Raw genomic sequence first — 15707 nt, 5'->3', positions numbered from 1 at the left:
TTATTCTCCTGTGGAACAGCTCTATATATAATATGTTTTTTTTTTCAAATTCGGTTTTATGGAGCTTTTTTGTTTGTTTCTATTTTCCAGAAAAGATTTATGTGCGTCGCTTTTGAACTTTTGTCTTCTCTGCGTTGCTTTTGAACTTAATTTTTCATTTCTATTTTAGAAAATCTTGCAATAATTTCCCTTTATTCTCGCTCTTTCGTTTTCTTTTCCTTCTATACAAACAAAACTTTAAAGATATGTGACATAAACAATTCAAGACAGTCAAAGTCTACTGTGTGTAGCATTTTCTTAGTCTTTCATCAGCAAATTTATCAGATTTCATAAGGACTTGGTTTTCCTTGCGGAAATAATAAACAATTTGTAGCAGTCAAAAGAAAATTGCTATGCTTTGCTTGCCACGCAGAAAGTTAAGACACGTGACCAAACCAAATTAAAGTAAACGCCTTTGATTAGCTTATCTTTTTTTTTCCATAGCAATACGTTCGCCAGAATAGTACTGAATATAGTGTTTTAATAATACTGGATTAGTAATACTTAAATTAGTTATATTAAAATTATTTATTATCGATTGTTTGATTTGGTATATTAAAAATAATATGCATTGTATAATATTTTAAAAAAATTATTTGTTTAAAAAAATACCCTCTACATTCTTTAGAAATGATTTGGAAAAGATTTTGAAAGAACAGTTCTATCTTTATATATGCATACTTATCCATGTATTAGAATTACGGTATTGCTAATACTATGATTTACTATATATAAGAATAGTAATGAATAAAATGTATTAACTAATACAAGTATTAATTATATATAGATTACACAAATATTAGTATCAAATATGAGATTAATAATATCAAAGCTAATATATATATTATTTTTTCTGATACATCCTGCCAAGTAAACTAGCAGTGCCAACCTATTATCACAATTCAACTTGTATGAGAATATGAATCTAGGGATTCTAAAGCTTACTTCATATCCTATAATAATGTGTACTTTGCATAGTAGCAGATATTTTATTTGTTGTCAGAGATCGGATTTAAAATTTAAATTGTATGGGTTCAGCCTTTGAGATTTTTACCATTGAACTCATTATATTTTTAAAGTTATGAGTTCATATTTACTTTTATAAGTAATATTTAGAGCATATATTGCACTTTTAAACCGAGAAAGAAAAAGTAAATCTTCGTTTTCTTGTGATCTTTCTTTCATTGACTAAATTAACCTCAGGATTAGGGGTGGAGCTAAAGGAGTGGAAGAGATTCATTGACCCTTCGTAAAATCACACTATATATAAGCTGGTTAGTTTTTTTTATGCATTTATAGTAAATATTGAACCCTAAAAATTCTGCTATTACCACTATTCAGGATAATATTGTTTATATTGTATATTATAGATTTCCTGTTTGAACAAGTTTCTTCGTTTCATCCCTTCGTTGACATTTGTTCATCTCACTACCATCATTAGTCAAAATTTGCAACAAATTGTATGGACAAAACTAGCCCGAAACATAGTCTGAATAGTGGAAATCTTTTACTATTAATAGCTATTATCTTCTCTTCAGTATAATTCACAACAAAGAAACACATATAGCTGCAAAGCGAAGTACCATAAATTTCTAAATCCATATTCATCATGAGCAACAAAGTCTTTCTAGCCATCCTGTTTTGCTTCCTCCTCATTGTATCCAATGGTTAGTTATCTTACATTCCGCTCGCTTTTTATCAGTTAATTTTATTTTGTCTCGACATGCCTCTCAAAAAATTTGTGCACTTAATTCTTTTTTCACAAGCACGTGAAAGTAGTTTTTTTTTTTTTTTTTTTTACGTGGCAATGAAATTTTAACCTAAGGATCTTTTTGCCAGTTCTAATACTATGTTAAATTGTGTAATAATCTGATCTAATAGGTTAAGATGTTATAGAGAGAACTCTTTTTTTCCTTTAACTATATCATGTCTCAATTAAAAGTAGTGGTATCATTGTAATTATGAAGTGTGTGGAACGATAGGGTGCTAATTGTTAACTCACATTACTATAATAATATCCTCTTGTTCGTATTATTCCTTTATATTGATAATTACATGATAAGTAATATAACAAACAAAAACACGCGTTTCAGAAATATTGGTACACTGCCAGCATATATAAGTTAAATCTATTCTTTTATCTAACTAGGGAGGTGATCTTATATTATGTAGAGATGCAAGGAGGAGAGGCAAAAGTTTGCCAAAGGCGCAGCAAGACATGGTCAGGGCCTTGTATTAACACAGGCAACTGCAGCCGTCAATGCAAGAATCAAGAGGATGCTCGCTTTGGAGCTTGTCACAGAAGTAGAATTGGATTTGCTTGCTTCTGCTATTTCAACTGCTAAATGAAAAGAAAAAGAAACACCCTAGCTATATGTTTTGTCTCTATTTATATGAGTAATATGTAACAGTGTTGTGTGTCTGTTTGAATAAAGGGCGTCCAATTTACTAGAATTGGAAGTAGCCCTAGTTGTGTTGGTGTGTCATGGCTAAACTTTGTATTTCTATCTGGCCAGCTTTTGTTGGTCTATTATTAAACGATGAGTGCGTCTATTTGTTGTTTCATTGTGTTTTCGATATCTTCATTCTCATATTTGAGTTCTTTAATTCGACTATTTCACAAGTTAAGTAAGCGAAAGAGTTTGAAAAAAGGCGATGGCCTAGGGTTGCACTGGCAGGTAAATAAATATTTGAGTAAAGATAAAAACAAGAACGAACAAAGTAAATGCCACAAATAATAGAGAAAGAATCAAGGAGAAAGCATTAAGAGTTCTTATTTAGTGGTACGTTACCGAGCTTGGAGGATTACGATGGTGCATAGAATCAACCAATTGTCACGACCCAAAAATCCAACTAGTCGTGATGACACCTAACCCAACCTGTTATGTAAGCCAATTACCAACTATTCAATTACAATGACAATTATTTAAAAGAAAATATCTAAAACCAATACATTTCCCCAAGAACTAGTAGTACAAATCATGAGCTTTTAAGAATAGAGTATACAAAGCGAAAATAAAATAAATAAATAGTCTGTTTGAATAATACATAAACAGAGCTTTTATAAATCTAAGGTTACCCTGAACAAGAGGCAGCTACAACAGGAACGCAGGTACATCTTCAAATCCCGCAACCATCGAGCACAGCAACAACATCAGCCAACATCTACACGAAATGTGCAAAAATATAGTATTAGTACAACCGACCCCATGTACCTAGTAAGTAACAAACCTAGCCGTAGGTTGAAAGTAGTAACGAGCTTCCACCAAAGTCGGGTACAAAACCAATAGTCCACGATAGTCCATAACAACAATAAGCAAATAATACCAGAAGTAACTCAGAGATAAAATGCTCAGCCAAATCATGATTTCAAAAATAATAGTTCTTCCTTTCAAATCCATCAGTAAAAACTTAAATCTTTTGCCGAAGTTGTCAATAATATGAATAGTTTGAAAATAGTAAATTTTTCCAAAAATCTTTTCAATAATAAACAATATGTTTCATTTTCCTTTCGGATAACCCGTGTAAAACAAATGCATTACTATGCCCATCTGTCAAAATGTGTGAGAAATCATGAATAATGTGATACCGTACAGCATCACATCTCTATATATATATGTCATGTGTGCATGTCAATGCAATGTATCTCAGAGATTGTACTCATGTACTCACACTTTCAGAGTACTCAATCTCATTGTCTCGCATTCTCTCTCACAGTGCTCAACACACTCAATCACTCAGCGCTATACAATACCTGCTGCGGCGTGCAGCCCGATCCCTATTTATAGTCGACTGCGCTCACTGGGGGTGTACAGACTCATGAGGGGCTCCTACAGCCCAAGCGTTATAAGCACGGATAACTCGCGTGCTGTAATATCATATCTGGATTCGCACGGACAACTCACGTGCTATAATAATATCTGGATCCGCACGGCCAACTCACGTGCTATAATAATATCTGGATCCGCATGACCAACTCACATGCTGCACGGCCAACTCACGTGCTATAGTATAATATATATATCTACACGGCCAACTCACATGCAATAGTATAATATATAGATCCGCACGACCAACTCACGTATAATAGTATAATATATATAAAGCCAATATGGCCTGTTGCGGCGTGCAGCCCGATCCCAAAAATATATCCTCACAATCAGGCCCCCGGCCTCCCTCAGTCATCAATCTCTCTAGTCTCTCTTTCATGGGCTCATAATATCATGAGAATAGCCCAAAAATAATGATATGATGTATCAATAAATAACAACAGAGAGTGAGATATGATATGCAACAAAATGAATATGATTGAGTATGAATTTTTAATTTAAAATAAATATTTCACAACAATATGACCTCTGTGGGTCCCAACTTAAACTCTCGGCCCAAAGCTACGTGATCGCAAAGAACAATTTTTCATCGCCCAGATTTTACTCTACGCGATCGCGAAGCACAACATTGCAGACCTACGTAATCGCGGACTTGTCCACGCGATCGCGAAGCACAAAACGCGTGACGTCTACTCCGCTCCACTTACACTACACGAATGTGACCTTTCTCACACATTCGCGAGTCACAAAATCTCAGAGCTATGCAATTGCGTCCCGCTTCACGCGATCGCGAAGCACAAAATGCCACTGCCTCGCATTAACCCTACGCGATCACAGATATCCCCACGCGATCACGTAGAACAAGAACCCCCACTGACCAAATAAGCCTACGCGATCGCAGATGCATTCACGAGATCGCGTAGAAAGAAAACATCATTAGATATCAGAAAATTCCAGCAGCTGTTCAAGTCCAAATTTTTGATCCATTACCCATCCAAAACTCACCCGAGCCCCTCGGGACCTCGACCAAACATACCAACAAGTCCTAAAATATTATACGAACTTAGTCGAACCCTCAAATCACCTCAAACAACGCTAAAAATAATGAATTACACCCCAATTGAAGCCTAATGAACTTTGAAATTTCTAATTTCTACAAACGACTCCGGAACCTACCAAATCACGTCTGATTTGCCTCAAATTTTGCGCACAAGTCATAAATGACATAACGGAGGTACTCCAATATTCAGAATCGGATTTCGACCCCGTTATTAAAAAGTCAACCCCCCGGTCAAACTTCTCAAAAATTAAACCTTCGGCATTTCAAGCCTAATTCCTCTACGGACCTCCAATAATATTACAGACACGCTCCTAAGCCCAAAATCACCATACAGATCTATTGAAATCATCAAAATTCAAATTCGACGTCGTTTACGACCCAAAAATTTAACTAACCCAATAAGTCATAAATTAATTGTAAGACATAAATTGAGCAGTAAATGGGGAAACATGGTTATAATATTCAAAACGACCGGCTGGGTCGTTACATTCTCTCCCTCTTAAACATACGTTCGTCCTCGAACGTGCCAAGAGTTATTTCTAAGCCATCAAATCACTGTTCCATCTTACCACACACGTACCCGGGGTGATCTCACGTCACCCTATTCTATATAGGCCTGACCACACTATATAACTGAAATCATTGATTTAACTTTAGCCCATAAACCTTGGAATTTAATTTCCAACCTTTAGAATTTCTTTCGAGATATGAATCTTACATTTACACCCTGTATGAATTTGAACCAGCTGTATCAAGCCATAACCATAACCATAACCACTGACATAATCACCAAACATATTACACAACTCGCATGCTCATAGCACCATTCCTGACCACAATGACTACTCCAAAACCAACCAAATACTAGTATTAAACCCATATCGAACCAAACCTCATCCCAAAAACTTCGTACACTGTTGATAATAAAAGAAACATGCAAAATTTCATGACCACTTACCAGATCAACAAGTCACGGAGCACTCTCGCCTCAACCAGAACCATAATCACTTTTTGAGTCGACTCTCAATATTATACTCCCGAATATACAAAAATCAAACCTGATACTACTCATTCTAGGTCCAATGACCATATATTACTAAACACAACTGTTCCATAGACATACCACACTAATATAACTCAGAGCCACAACTCGTGCAATCCGTGCACCAATAAGCAACAATTCAAATGTACCCAGTCATAGAAAATGACTCAAATGAGAGAATTTTTCCGCCAGATTAACAAGTACCGTCACAACGAAACGCTAAAAATTCATCATATACCGTAGAACCATCACCCGATTCTAACACAAGGTTCATATTATATACCCCGAGCCACCCTGCTCCAAATTAATAACGACGGAGAGGCAAATGACAAAAATGTCACACAAAACCTAAAAGAACATAATCATTACGCAATCGATCATGCAATACCCAAATACTCATCACGCTCAAATTCTGATATAAGGCTCAAATAGAACCGCACCATTTGTGCACATAACCAATGAATCACAACTCCTCGTAGCATAAAGGAGTAACTCACAGATCATTTGAGAACACGAATAAGTTCAACATCAACCGAATGACAAATCTCAATTGGGCCTACCTATGGACCCCCAAATCAACTCGGGTTACCCACAAATAGATAAAAATCCCTCTAAAAATCCATAATGACTGAATCATAATATATTTTATCATCTGTTTAGCTCTGGCCACAACTTCACAGTACACAACCATGAAACAATCTACTCCTGGGAACTTCCAATCTCCAAATCCATACAACACGCGAATCACCATATTTGATTCCATCTCCACCGCCCGAATGCCTAACACCTCTCTCATATACGATCATGCCACAAGAAATACTTTAAAAGTTCTTTCGTGCCACTTGACAAAATTTGAATATCAGTAGTCTATCAACCATGTGAGTATCGCAATACTAATTAAACATCCTTAAGTCAAAATATGATGTGCCTTCTGAAATACGCACCCTTCTTATACAACACCAAGTAGCAATCGTATTCATCTAGTCATTTGGAACTGCCCATGTTGTCTGAGAATTCATGACCATTTTGCCCAAACTTTGTTACCTTCCTTCAAGACTGAACTGCCACCTTGTACATGTAAATTCAAATCCCGCACAACACACCACATCTATTATGCCAACATGTGATAAGTACAAGAATCCCATTATCAACTCTGAGTCACCAGCAAATTACATACCTGGTTAGATAGAAACCTTCCTCCTACTTCCTTCCAGGAAGAAATCATAATACACAACATGTTTCCCACACCAGTAGATAATATCCGGTTTAATCCATGGTAGAAGCCATCAAGAACACTTTAAAATCAATCTGCACATAACCAAGTTATTAGAACTAAATTCCTCTAACTCGACCAAATCACGTAGGTCACCAAAACCCAAGAATATTGCCACCAAAACACTCGTAAGGCCTCATTATAAGACATCCTCAATTAGCACCACACCGCCCTAAGGCTCATAAGCCGTTGTATTCCTTCTTAAGTACCATATAAGTACCACCATCGAGACACCCATTCTAAAAATACCTTATTTGAGTCTAAGGCCGTTTCATTCACCTTCCTGATACCAAAATATAAAATTCATAATGATATAAAAAAATACCATAAGTCTCGACACCATCCAACTTAAATCTCAGATTTTAGCCATAAATAAATCCGTCAAAAATTCTCAATTGTTACATATTAAATCTCGAATCCATTAGAACTTTTTCGAGAGTCACCCCCTCTGTTCAAATCCACCTTACACCGCCCAAATGGGTCAAAAGACACCTACACCATTAGCACAACACTCCTCAAAGAAGTAACTCTACTTTAATACCCCCAATCAAATTTATACTCCGTGCGTACTACATATTTTAAAAATAACAAGTCACTCATCCCATGATTTTTACATACTCATAAAGTACACTATAACCCGTATCCAAGAATTCGTTTACTCAAGTCATTCTCAAACTCCATCTATGCAAGTCATAACTAATCCACAAGTATGCCTCAGACCAAAACTAAAATTTAATATATAACCATGAAATTAAGCCGTCTGCAGCAGGCTCCCCCACTTGGCTCAAAGCCATAAATTTAAATACTCCATAACTTACAATATCCATACTCTACTACTGCCCTAATACTTCCGTCAGTTCAACGAAAAATTCTTCTCAAGCTCATACAACGCTAACCATAAACATACTCCAAATCATCTGCTAAGCTCGCAATCATTCTCTTGACACTCAAGTCAACTTTCTCAGCCAGATTCAAACTCAAATCTCCACACATATGCCTGCTGGCGAAAAAGTAACTCTCCACTCACATATAAGGAACATACCTACGTAGATTACTCTCCCGGAGATAACCCACCTCTCTAGCCTCAAATTGGCATCTTGTTATATCTTTTCGCAGTCACAATTACTATGCAATCACTTAGTCAATCTGACTCTAAACTCATTACCCACACATGAGAATTTAATTTACCCCAAAATTTAACAATATGAAAGATCCTTCAAAACATTCATACTCGAGACTGTACGTCACATTAAAATGAAAATCAAGCACTCAATGGCCATTTCTTTACATTTCAAGGAAACACTTCTTGTCACATTCAAATCATCTTAACACATCTCGCGGTCATATCATACCCATCATACTGTCATTCCACCGCTCATCGAGCCACAAATTCCACTGTAGGATCATTACCGGACATATGAGTCCAATTGTACAAGTTATAACTGAAGCTACCGAGCTTAAACTACGGTCTAACCATGGCCTCAAGTCCTCCAGACTGGCCCATCACCAAAACATAGAATTTACATCTCGCACATCATCCCTGAAATCACAAGCCGGCGATACACAACTGATACCGAGTGCTCATGTGCGCATACGAATACGTGGAAGGAATTCAAAGAGTTATGTCCCAAGCTGAATCAATCCCGCACGATAAGGGAAGAAAGATGGGAAGTATATATCCTAAATGCCATGTAGCCTCTCGAAGATAAGTATGGACATCATCATACCGATCCGCAAGACTCTACTAGATACTTGCTCATGACTTGTAAAACCTATAAACCTAGAGCTCTGATACCACATTATCACGATCCAAAAATTCAACTAACCCGATAAGTCATAAATCAATTGCAAGACATAAATTGAGCAGTAAATGGGGGAACATGGTTATAATATTTAAAACGACCGGTTGGATCGTTACACCAATACAACATAAGAATTAAATTAGTTAAGAGATATGTTTAACATTATTAGAGAGAAATCTTAAAGAGTGACGATTTCAGGTAGCATTATAGTGTGGCTTGATCTCTCTTGATGAGGACTGCTGGGCGCCTTTTATAGTTGATTGACGTGCACAATTACGAAGTACGAATGGTATTTTCATTTTCAGTAAGAAAGAAAAAACAAAGTGGCTAACCTCACGGAGACATTTGATCGCACATATTACATAATACTATCATTGATAGATCACTTAAACTAGATAAAATGGCTGAGAGTTGGGCGGAATATAATCATGTCCACAAATTTTAGGAGTCTGTTTCAAATATTCCATGCCATAATCATAAACGTTCGGAGTTGCCTTGATCTTTGGTGACGGAATATCGTGTCTTGGGACTTGTCTACGCTAGATTAGTATCGGATACTCACAAACCTGACACTGATAGCTGCTACAATAGCTGCTACAATAGTGTTGTAAACTTATTTCTTTTTTGGTCAATTCCAAAAAGAATGATCCCTTTTAAAATTTGAAATAATTTAGCTTGAATTTTCAATTCTACCTTTAATGAGAAACTTTTATAACCACACAAATACCCTGACATGTTTACCACCAAAGTTTCAAAAGAATTATAGTCATACAAATATTTTGACTTGTTTAGAACCACAAATTCTAAAAGTCTTCATTTTTTTCTTAAATTTCGTACCCAGTCAAACATGTTCACATAAATTGAAACGGAGGGAGTAAATCATAAATTTAATGCTATGTTCATACCTAATCAAACATGTTCACATAAGTTAAAACGGAGGGAGTAAATCATAAATTTAATGATATTTTGGTCTTATTTTATGTGATGCATTTTGACTAGACATAAAATATGAGAGTTTTTTCTTTTGGGGAAAATTAATTGTGGTCTAAACAAGTTGTGTGGCTATTAAGGAGTATTTGGTTGGGAAACAAGTTATCTTAGGATTAATTGTCCCGAGATTAGTTATCTAAGATTTTTTTGTAGAATACATGTAAGTGTATCAAATAGGTGGGTTGAGCTGAATTCGGATGGATCAAAATGAGCTAAATAAATAAATAGGCAAGTTATTATCCCCCACAAAGATTACTTGAAGTGAGATGATCAAGCTCAAAATGGCTAAATAATTGATCATAGCCCAACCCTCTCCCACAAGCCTGTCAATTCAAATCAAACTTTGACTTCTTTGTTTGTTTTATTGTAATTTTTTTAGTCACCACACAAATGTATAAAACTATTTTTTTATTGTGGCTATATGTAATATAATTTTTTTTAAAAGAAATATTTTGACAAGATTTCTTCTAGGTCAAATTGGCAACATATAAAGTCCAAATCAGCCCAACTTATACGGGTTGGCTTTAGCTGCGGCCGAAAGGAAGAAATTTAAAAATAGCCACAGTTTCAAAAGTAATCGAAATTTAGCCACTTTTTATGTAAAGATAAATTTGAACGAAAACACTGTTCAAAATCCGGAAAATATTCCACCATAATATACTGGAGTTCCAGTATAATATACCGGTCCAGCATAATTTGCTAGAAGTTCATACACAGGTGCTCCAATCTCCAGTATATTATGCTGGAACTTTCCGCGTGTTGGAGTTCCATCATAATATGCTGGAAGTTCATACACATGTGCACCAGTCTCCAGTATATTATGCTGGACCGGATCGTGTTGCAGTAAAATAGTGGCTAATTTTTAATGACTTTGCAAACGGTGGCTATTTTTGAATTATCAGTCCGAAAATTGGCTAGCCCGTGCTATTTTTACCGGCCGAAACCCGCCATAAAATATACTTTGGGCGGATCAAGGTAGTCATATTTGCATGGGCTAATTTTGCAATCCATAGTAGACACCAAAATAGACACCAAAATAACTGTAGATGTAGGGGATGTCAATGGTTGAATTGCCCTAATTGGAATTTATCAAGAAAGATTAAGAAAGAAAGAAAAATGAAGCCTTTTTTTAAAAATAAAAAAAAAAAATTATTTGGTCGCTTTAAAAGCAAGGAAACGTAATATTCATGACTAGTAGAATTGGAAACCTGGAAAATGAAATAAATAATTTTCTACAGCATATTAAATTATATTAAAATTAAGTTTAGCGACAGATTCAAGGTGGTCTCTAAAATGCTCGTAGCTAAGCTCATAGCGACGAAAAATACAAAACCGTCGCAGATATAGCGACGGATTAGCGACGCAATATCCGTAGCAAAGTTTAACGACTGAAAAAAAAGTCGCTATTTTGACTAATTTTGTCGCTGCAATTCATAACAAAATTCGTTGTTTGTTCTTATTAGCAAGGAAAGAATTTGTCACTAGTTATTCCTACTTTTAGCGATAAGAATCTTTTGTCGCCAATCCGTCGCAAGATTTAATTTTATGCGTTAATTTTAGCTAAGAAAAATATTTGTCGCTAATTGTTTTTAATTTTTAATTTTTTTTATTATTTTAAATGTACCCCTGTTCAAGCATATTACATAAATGCTATTCCCTCTGTTCCAATTTACGTGAACCTATTTTCTTTTTGGTCCGTTCTAAAAAGAATGACCCATTTCTAAATTTAAAAATAATTTAGCTTAAACTCTCAATTCTACCTTTAATGAGAAGCTTTGATAACCACGCAAATACTCTGGACCCATTTTTGACTTGTTTAGGACCACAAATTTCAAAAGTCTTTATTTTTTCTTAAACTCCGTGCCCAGTCAAATAGGTTCACATAAATTGGAACGGAGAGGAGTATTAAATATACTTAATTAAAAGTGACTGATATTAACATTAATTAATATTCAACAAGGTCCAAAATATATAGCATAATGCATATAACTGTATCGTTAAGTACAAAACATCCACAAACTCAACGATTACAGGAACTATATGATTTGTCAGTACATGAATCAATCGTGTCACTAACTCATCCAAATTCCCTATCGGTGTTGATTGAGCATTTGAAGGTGCTACTGAGGATGTTGCATCAGATCCAAAAGAGTCACAAAGATTCGTCCCGTAGTAGTATTTTATTTGAGATCCAAGACCATATACTCTTCTTTTCTTTTTTCCTCCCGCAACTTTGTAATATGCTTTACAATGATCAATATCTGATTGACTCTGTGTTTGTTGTTGTAATATTTCCTGATATTTTTCATGTAGAAGAGTTAATAATTAGTGAAATTGATACATTAAAGAATACTAGTATTTAATTTTAAAAAATAAAAAAAAGATATGAAAGTAAAGTCAATAAAATTATTTAAAAAGTTGACTTATATGTACGATTCGGGATTTCTCACCAGCAAAAGATTTTCCATCATTACCATGTGTATGGACGTGCAAATGTATATCACTTGGTGTTGGATCTTGACTCTTTTTAACAGTCTATACAAAATATATTCAATTCAAAAGATTGGCAAAAAGACATTTGCATAAAAATGAGATTGAAAAATAACATTGAGAAAAGGAAGCAAGGGATGTTAATAACAACAAAGGAATATAAAATACAAAGTGGTCCAAATCTTTGGTGCCAAAATCTGTCTATTCTTGATTTATATGCCACTTTCTACTACCTTATGATAATAAAAACAAAGGAATATAAAATACAAAGGGGTCAAACTTCCAACGGTGTCACAAGGATGCATGTTTGGTGAAATGAACCTTACTATTGTTTTTTGTTTCATATCATTCGCCATGAACTCAAAAACAGAAAGATTGAATGGCTGTAACGGATGTAGAAATTCATCTAACAGTTAATAGTACTATTTGGCCAATTCCTTTAACAAAGGTGCACTAATTGTTAAGAAATGTTCACTCTTGTAAACAGAAAGCTCAACAACTAGCAAGAAAGAAATCATCACCTAAAATCTCTTCATCCAGCTGCTAACTTCAATTTCGGCACACAATGACAACCCAGATTTTTCGAAAAGAAATTCTCAAACAATAATTTAAAGCAGAGCATATTAAAAACAGAACAAGAGACAATTCGCAACTCACAACTTCAGGCAACCGAACTTAAATAAGATTTTCAGATTGGAATTAGTGCAAACTTAAATGAGATTTTCAGATATTTTATATACACTTAAAAGTCTCTTGCGATACTCCCCAGCACTAATAGAGCCACCCGTGTGAGTCTCAGTGGCAACTCCGCTCCCACAACCACAATAATATTTTACATTTATTTTTAACTTTTCAACACACTTAGAATCTTTTCAAAGTCTCATCCAACTTTTCCACACATTATTTGGAATCGATTTCCGTTGCACCCCATTATTTTTAGTTTGCTAATGAAATCACTGTATCTTTTTGCTACCCTATACTCCCATTGGTTCCACACAGTAGTATCAATTGAAGAATCCCAGTAGAATACCTTCTGAAATTATTTTGTAACGTAATAACATTAATAAGTTACATATAAAAGTTAATATACTTTCTAAATTCAATTGTGATGAATTATACCTTGAATTCTCCAAAATAAAATCTTTTTGTCTTATCCGAGACGCTTTTCCAGTTGATTCCATTAGGATCAAGTTCATGCTTGAAAGAATTAGTTATAAACTCAGAGCATTCTCTTGAAGGTTCTAACCTGAACAAATTATAAGACATTATTTCAAGGTATACCATATATCAATAACAATATATCAAAAATAATAGTACAAGCATGGACTAACCCTATGAGAAAAATAGTAAGAAGCGTCTGCGGCCCACAGGTACTGCTATATTCAGCTTCGCCTATTAGGTTGCTTTGAGAAGATGTACCCTCACCTATTGTGTTGCTCTGATTAGGTATAATTGGAGATGATTACAAATTAATGAGTGGAGTACAACCATAGCCTGATGTTTGAACTTGGTTGATGTGATATGGTCTACCAAACGAATTGGTGGCACCTTGTTGAGGACTAGTTGTGGTAATGGGAAAAGTAGGCATGTTTTCACGAGTAGCACAATTACCCCTAACTGAAGATTTGCTTACACGACCTGCACTACCTCTCCCTCTTCCTCTCCCTCGAGGCATATCTACAAAATATATAAAAATAAAAAGGATATGACACAATGCATATCTAACTGTATTGTTCACCTAAACTTTATTAGCATACATCAGGTCCAATCAATTTCTTTCTATGCAAAGTCAATCTGCTAGATATTATTACAAGTAGTTTATGGCTATATGTCCCTTCTCTTAATTTAAGAAACTGCATATAATCTTGAAGCAAAGTAAAAACTTGAGTCCTAAAGTTTCCTCCTGTTTATTTTTAAAAGGAATGGACATAGCTTTCTTATTCCTGTTTTCTTAACTTTTTTTCTTTTTGGAAGACTAATACCAATCATGTTAGAAAGAAGGGAAGCTAGCTTATACCACTTATGTTAGTTTAAATAAACATCGAGATGCAATAAGAAGGCTTTGATAGTTTAAATTGAGACTTTAAAAGATGCTTGCCTGAATCCTTGCTATAAATGGTGGGAACCAAATATGATCTCAAGTAGCTTATCCAATCACATCAGACATGAACATCACTATAACCAAGACCACTAAACATTATAAGCTAACATATAAGACATGATTTGTTTATAGAATCAGAAACTACAGAAAAAGAATGGATAAAGTGCGAGCGGATGACATAACACAACACAGATGGATGGAACTCTTTCAACTGTCTGATGAAAGAGATATGCACAGAAACTATGTAAGATAGACATTGATACACTGGCTATCATAACATGTCAACTTACAACAATAATTGTTGGACAAAGCATTTGACAGTATTTGTTGTAATTTAAAACCAGAACATGAAACAATCTGAATAAGAGCAAAGAGAAATAAACTATAAGGAACTCGCCTTTCTTCAGGAAACAATCAGTTGTGAAGTTTTTGTTCCTTAGCTGAGTGTGTACACTAGCTAAAAGAAACTCGCCTTTCTTCATACCAGATGAGGTAATGGTCTGAAAAGTAAGACATAACAACAGTACATTTACTTACAGACGCGCTGGATCAGTATCAAGAAACAACAGTACATTTACTCTATAGATTATATTACAATATAAACATATAACTTATAGCATACCACAAAGACTACTACAAACAAAATTCAATGAAATATAGTAGTACATTTTTATCAACACATTAGTCATATATGTTTCTTCTTCAAACTCTTCCTCATCAACCTCTTCATTTTCATCCTCAGTTTTATACTCGTCTTCTGAAGATTCTTCTTCAAATTCATGAAGCCCTGGCAATAGTTCATCATCAAGGGGTTCAACCATTTCAATTACATCCTCATTTGGATCATGTAAGATTATATTCTCATTTATGGTGAAATTCATATCTATCTCATGGACTTCAACTTCTTCAATTTGGAATGGAAGATTCGGTTCTGGAGTGGATGTTAGTGCCTCATCATGAAGGTCAATAACATCTCGAGGTTTAACTTTTAAAACAACTACCCAATCATCATTATCCTTTTTCATACCAAGATAAGGCACATAACACACTTTAGTTGCTTGCATCACAAGAATAAAAGGT

At 34.9% G+C, this 15707-nt stretch overlaps 1 long non-coding RNA gene and 1 pseudogene across 1 annotated transcript; one reads left to right on the top strand and one right to left on the bottom strand.

Annotated features, from left to right (window-relative positions):
* The first annotated feature begins 1488 nt into the window (after positions 1 to 1488).
* On the top strand, positions 1489 to 2604 carry LOC104091810 (uncharacterized). The gene is made up of 2 exons (XR_685286.4): positions 1489 to 1706; positions 2212 to 2604. It is a non-coding gene; the product is annotated as an uncharacterized lncRNA (long non-coding RNA).
* A 9373-nt stretch (positions 2605 to 11977) lies between these two features.
* LOC138901187 (uncharacterized) lies at positions 11978 to 14228 on the bottom strand (annotated as a pseudogene).
* Between the last annotated feature and the right edge of the window lie 1479 nt (positions 14229 to 15707).

The sequence above is a fragment of the Nicotiana tomentosiformis genome, chromosome 11 (genome assembly GCF_000390325.3).
Source record: "Nicotiana tomentosiformis chromosome 11, ASM39032v3, whole genome shotgun sequence".
Lineage (NCBI taxonomy): Eukaryota > Viridiplantae > Streptophyta > Magnoliopsida > Solanales > Solanaceae > Nicotiana > Nicotiana tomentosiformis.
This window is presented reverse-complemented; position numbering and strand designations above follow the sequence as displayed.